The following is a 6654-nucleotide window of genomic DNA, read 5'->3' on the forward strand; positions in this document are numbered from 1 at the left end:
TACTCCTGACTTCCCCCCATTGTAAGTAGTTGTTTAATAAATAATTATGATGACTGAATTATAATATAGGTCTTTTTCTTACTTTCTAGTGTATTGTGGAATAGTCAAAAAGAAATACCTTAAATTGCTAAAACCCACTGAATTGAGAATTGTAAAAACCTCTTAATAAGCCCCACTTGTACCCCCTTATGCTGTTTTACAACTTTAGAGTCTTATAATGACAAAAACAACCTCTACTGTTACTGAAGGAACCTCAGTCATCCTGGAACTAACTGCTGACCACAGTGTTGTTATTAAAATGGTTAGTCCAGCCTAGTTCCAGCTCATCTCTACTCCTTTACATTTGTAAATTGTAGTCCTTTATACTTATTGTAATGTTAACAACTCCATCTTCCCTTGTTTGAATCCATAAAAATCCTCAAACTCCTTAGACTTGGAGAGACAGATTTTAGGCCCATAGGTCATATCTGATCTCCATGCTTCCTGCTGCAATAAACTCTTTCTCTTTTAGAAACTCTGTTGTTGTAGATTGGCTGTTATGCATATTGGACAGAGAGCCCTGCATTTGATTGATAGCATTAACTTTTCTTTCCTTGCTATTTCTTCATTCTTATTTCTGCAATTGGAAAAAAATCTTGTATATCTGTATGTGGAAATTAGTAGTAACTTCCTCATAAATTAAGAAAACAGTGTTCAAAGATATCTTTTTTCTTTTCCTTTTTTTAGACAGAAATAACTTTTCTAGTGACATTTTGAGTAAAGAAAAAAAAGTAAAGCTTTATTGATTTTTAAAATGGCTTAAAAATGCTTCCATCTCTCCATAACCATGTTGTTAGTGCCTATTCTCCACCTAAAAGACACTTTTCTTTTTGTTGGACTTTTTTTTGGCTAAGACTCCAATCACAACAGATGTCCTTGACATACTTGGCCTTCTGTGAACACTGAGCCTCTTCTCCAGAACTTAAGTAGGTGACAATTCTAGCAAATCCCCCAGTCTCTCCAAACTATTTCTGAATTCTCTAAGAACTCAGTCCTGGTTTTCTTCTCTCAGGATCCCACCTATTTTCATTCTTGATTGACTCCTTCCACGTCCTTTCTACTGTAAGTCAATTTTATTTTTCTGGGCTTCTTTCAGTTCTCCACTCTGGGAGGTGACAGACAGAGTTTATAACTAGGGGTGGGCCATCAGCTTTCTGCAGAGTTGGATGCTAAAGCCTCCATTTGCATGGGGATGCACAGAGAAGGTATGCATCCCAATGACACTACTGGATGAGGAACAATTGAGTGGGGCTTTGCAGTGTTACCTGAAGGAATTTGCAAACAAGATCAAGTCTGGCCTTGGTGCACTATCTGCTCCACTGTTCCCATGCTATCTATGCCTTTGGTGGGAGGAGCCCCTGTCTCACCGGGGTCGAGTGACCTCATGTGATTGCTTTCTTTTTCAAAGCCTATGTCCGGGAAATATTTGGCAACAGAAGACCATTCTTACCAGCTGTGCGAATATATTTAAGGTGACCGGTTCCACACAGATTTTTATTTAACATCTTATGTTTAACTGGGAACTGTTTGCCTTTTCAGGGATGTCCTCCATGGTTACTAGTTTGAACTCGAGCATTTTTGTGACTTACTGAACAAGTCTCGGTCCAGAGAGGAAAACTGGCTGCAGGATAACATTGAGTGCTAATTAGGCTGAATATTAATTATGCAGAATGTAGGTTAACAGCACACTAGATGACCCAGCATTTCTGTGCTGACCTTTGGCACATAGCAAAAGAGATAAAAGAGCACAGACCCAGGAAAGCGCAAAGTTAATAACTAATAATTATCCATCTTTATGGCCATTTCCCAGAGCGTCTATTTTGCAATGGAGGGAATATCTCCTCAAATTATTAGCACAGTTGATAGCAACTGCTCTTTGTACTAGAAAGTGCATGAGGTATCTTGTTGACTATTGTGTATGAGCGTGCTATGTGTGCATTTTTTTCAAATGTCAAAAAGTGATGTAGAAGACTCTATGCCTCCTTTTCTTGCATTCGACTTTTTGCATCTTATGTATTTCTTGGGAAAATTACTGAAGTGGGGTCATTCTCATGGCATGTAAGAGTGTATGTACATTTTATAAGATATAGCATATGTTACATAGATAAATGCTATTCATGTATGAATATGGGTATCCTAGCTCCACTCAATAAGCTTTGAGTTCGCCTGCTAGCTCTCAGAGGGGAGAACTGAAAGATGTCCAGAGAGACAAAACTGATTTATATTAGGGAGAACAGGGAAGGAGTAGCTCAGGAAAGAAAATAGGTAGGATTCTGAGAATGTCAGGACTGAGTTGTTAGAGAGTTTGCCTGTAGCTTTGAGTCTGGGGAGAGTGGAGGTGAGAGGAGGGAATCTGCTGTACCTTGTTGATAGAGGAATGGGGAGAGAGCAAAGGATGAAGATGTTTAAGGTGCTTTGGTCTGGTTCCTGTAATGCACTTCCCACTCGGATCTTAGCTAAATGATTTATATTGTGAAGATTTATACTGTTTGTTATTGCCTTTTCCTGGAAAACTACGAATCTGAATTGGACCACAAGGCAATGTAACTTTACAAAGAATGTACACATCTGTCTATCTACCACCTTATCTAGAACAATGCAAATTTTAGGTTGCAAGAGTAGATCATGGTAATGGGGGAGATTTAAACAGTCCCGAATATATAAGGTAGGAAGCAAAAATCCACTGTGATAACCACATTTATACTTGGTGGCTATATTTCTATATATTTACTAATGCATAGTTAATATTCGCAAAACAAGATTTATGCTCTATACATTTTGGGGCAATGTGCTTTTTTCACTTGTTAGTACTGGCTGCCATCTATCTGGACTACGCATGCCTTTAAAAAATCATCACCAGATTTTCCGTTGTATAAACCTTGCCACAATTTATTTAACTATGTCAGCATTAATGGCCATTTAGGGGCATCAATTTTTATAATATTGTAAACAGTGCAGCAATGAGCATCTTTGAACCTATAGATATACAGATTCTATCAGAAACTGCCCGTTTCAAAGACTTGTTTTCCTGAGTGATGGTTGCCAATATTATAAATATGGCTCTTGATTGTCCATCTTTATTTGGAAAGAATTCACCAAAACCAGAGTCAATTGGCTTTAAGTTAACTTAATACTTCCCTCTCCTACCATTATTGGAATTTGAGTGGAAAGAATGAAAATGATTACATTATTCTTTCTTCTATTGTCTATTTCTTCATACTATTATATATGACTATTACCTATCGACTCTCCTACTGACTGGGAAAAGTTTATAGCTTCTGCCTTATCTATTTCAAACATCAGGACAATATGCTTCCCTTAAATAGCAAAATGTAACAATAAGTAAGAATGATGGCTCTCTTTTCCTTTACATAATCCAGTTACTTGTTACACTTTTTTTTCCCTTTTGATTAAATTCAAAACTGCTATGAAGGGATTAATTTTCAACCCTTTTACCACTACTTGAAGACAACACTCTATAATCTGCCTGAATTTGCTGGCAATTCAGCCAAGTCATACCTTGTTTTTGTTTATTTATTTATGCCATAAACAAATTCTTTCAAAGACACAAGTATATTTAACAGGAAGTATATTCCCTTATAGATAAACTATTATTACCTTCAGAATACATCAATTCAGAGGGTTTTTATTTATCTTAAAAAATAGAAATACGAATTCCCATAAGGAGAAGCTCTTCAGAGACTGAAGCCATAGTCAATCTACTATGGTTCAGTTATATGCAATATTTCATAGCAGTTGCTAAAATTTAGAGTAGTGGCTCTCCACATATGGTCCATTGCCTTGGAATCATCTCAAAGTCTAGTGAAAATGCAGATTCCTGAGATCTGCTTTTAGACTTCAGGGATCAGAATCCCTGGAGTGGAGTTTCCAGGAATCAGTGTATTTCAACAAAAGGCAAAGACAATTCTTACCTTGCGTCTCATCTCCATATTCTCTCCCTCCTCCTGGAAAAGGGAGTGAAGATGAGTTCACAGTCATCTTTAATCCCCCATGCTGGCTAATGTTGAGAGGCTTCCTTTGTGGCTCAGCATAGTTTCCTGGGCTTCCAAGCTCAAATCTCTTTTTATTCCTGGCTCCCAACATAATCATTTTAATGACAGAAAAAATAAAAAATAAAGATTGTTAATGAAAAAAGATGCATTTACATAAACCAAAGCCTGTTTTTATTGGAAAATGAATGAACTTGTCTCTAACTCTATGAAAATTCATTTACGTCAGGTACCGCCACCAAGAGGTACAAGATCACGTGACCATTTCTATTACAATGGCACATACAACGTGTAGTGGGAATGTACGGAGAGAAGAGGTGGTTGTGGGGTGCTTGGAGGAGGGGCCACGAAGAGGAGAGGCTCCATTTGAGAGTAACTCATGTGCTGGGTCCTCAAGGAAGAGGAAGAGTTTGCCAGCCAGAAAAGGGGATGAGCGCATTTGTAGGCTGAACCCACAATGTAAGCAAAGCCATGACGGTGAGAAAAGCATACACGCGTGGCGAAGCGTGCGTATTATGGGATGGCTGAGGCAATCTGGAGTTAATATTGAAACCACAGTGGACTTTTGTAAGCTAAGGAAGGGATTTGGATTTTATCTCCAGGCAGCCATAAACCAGGCAGGACTTTGAAGCAGAGGAGTGGCATGATCCGAACTAAGCTGTGGAAAGTTTCCTGTGATGGTATAACTAAGCAGCAAAAGGTTTGAACAAGCAGTTCACAGAGGAGGTGTTAAAAATGGCCAAAAAACTTCTCAAATAGTTTAGAAAACGTAACCCCCCCTAGGATAGAATTAAGACAACTCTTGTGAAGTGGACTCTGTTTTTCATGTTTCAACATGAACTATACATCTGTTTGGAGGCATTTATAAATGCAAGGAGGCAGCCTGATGGAGCACATTGTGTCCCAGCTTTGTGTTCAAATCCTGACACTGCTACTTGACTCTGTGACTGAACTATGCGACTGTGACTTAAATTGTCTGAACTCCAGTTTTCCTTAATATGGAGTTGTAGATACTAAAACCAATGTGGTGCTTTGTGATTAAATGGACTCTTTTGTTGTAAAGGAGGTATGCTATAAAACAACATTTCAAAATGCATGGAGTCTTAGCTAGAGTGAACAACGCAGCATCAACACGAGGGGGCGACACGAAAGATGCCCCTGCAGAGTGTGGACTAATCTGTAACATCAGTTTAATGTTGGACACTAAGCTTAAGAAAAGCGTTGTGTGGCTCTACAAACAAACAAGAACAAAATCCACCTCTGGGGACTGGATCTGATTGGAGACTGCCATTCACCAATGGTCCCAATGGCAGCTACAGAAGTCATTCCCCTGTGTCTGTGTGCTTTTAATAAAAGCATTTATTTTCCAGAGCAGTTTTAGGCCTACAAAAAAAGTGTGCAGGAAGTGTAGTTACCATATATGTCCTTTTGCACCCCGCTCCCCAGTTTCTCCTGTTGTTGACATTTAATGTTAGTGCGGTACGTGCTTTTATCCATATACCTTTCTCTCTCATTCTTGAGAGTTCTTTAACTCTATTTTAATAAATCTGTACATTTCTAGGGCCGAACATATAATAGGCACTCAAAAAGCATTCATTATTAAAATAGAACAAGAATAAAAAACATAAAGTAGGAATATACTTTGGGCTGGTTCACAAATACAGAGCTTAAATTTCAAAGTTTGTGTTCCACTTGTTCAGCAAGGGAATGCTTTTTATTATGCTCCTTAGGTTAGAGTGTATTTGATGGTGAAAAAATATAGGACAGAGATAAAAGAGGGTTTTGACCTCTTGTAGGGCTCTGCCAACTACTGGGCATATACAGAGGACTTTTTTTTTATTATTAATTAAAGAAAAAAGAAATTAACACAACATTTAGAAATCATTCCATTCTACATATGCAATCAGTAATTCTTAACATCATCACATAGATGCATGATCATTTCTTAGTACATTTGCATCGATTTAGGAAAAGAACTAGCAAAACAACAGAAAAAGATATAGAATGTTAATATAGAGAAAAAAATAAAAAAATAATAATAAAAAAGACACAAACAAACAAACAAAAAAACTATAGCTCAGATGCAGCTTCATTCAGTGTTTTAACATAATTACATTACAATTAAGTATTATTGTGCTGTCCATTTTTGAGTTTTTTATACAGAGGACTTTTGCATGTGGATTAAAATCACTAAGGAATGCAAACAAAGGACATATTTGTAGAAAAGTGATCTGATTATCTGAATATTTCTCAGAACCTTCTTTCATTTATAATTCATCATTTGGTCTTTCTGTACCAGGTATCTTGCTAGGAGCTGAGAGTATAAAGATAAATGAGACGTGGTTTTGTTGTTGTTTTGCTTCTGTTTTTGTCATCCAGGAACTCACCTTCTGCTGGGACCGACAGGCACCTAAGCAGAAAATTATGCTATAATATCAGTTAGCTCTTATTGGACATTTACCATGTAATTTTCTGAGCACTTTTCATATATTAGCTCATAGAATCCACACGACGATTCTATGTAGATTCTAATATGATCTCCATTTTACAGATGAAGGAAATGAGGCACCATGAGGTATTAAGTGACCTGCCTAAGGTCATTTAA

This window comes from Tamandua tetradactyla, chromosome 3 (assembly GCF_023851605.1).
Source record: "Tamandua tetradactyla isolate mTamTet1 chromosome 3, mTamTet1.pri, whole genome shotgun sequence".
Taxonomy (NCBI): domain Eukaryota; kingdom Metazoa; phylum Chordata; class Mammalia; order Pilosa; family Myrmecophagidae; genus Tamandua; species Tamandua tetradactyla.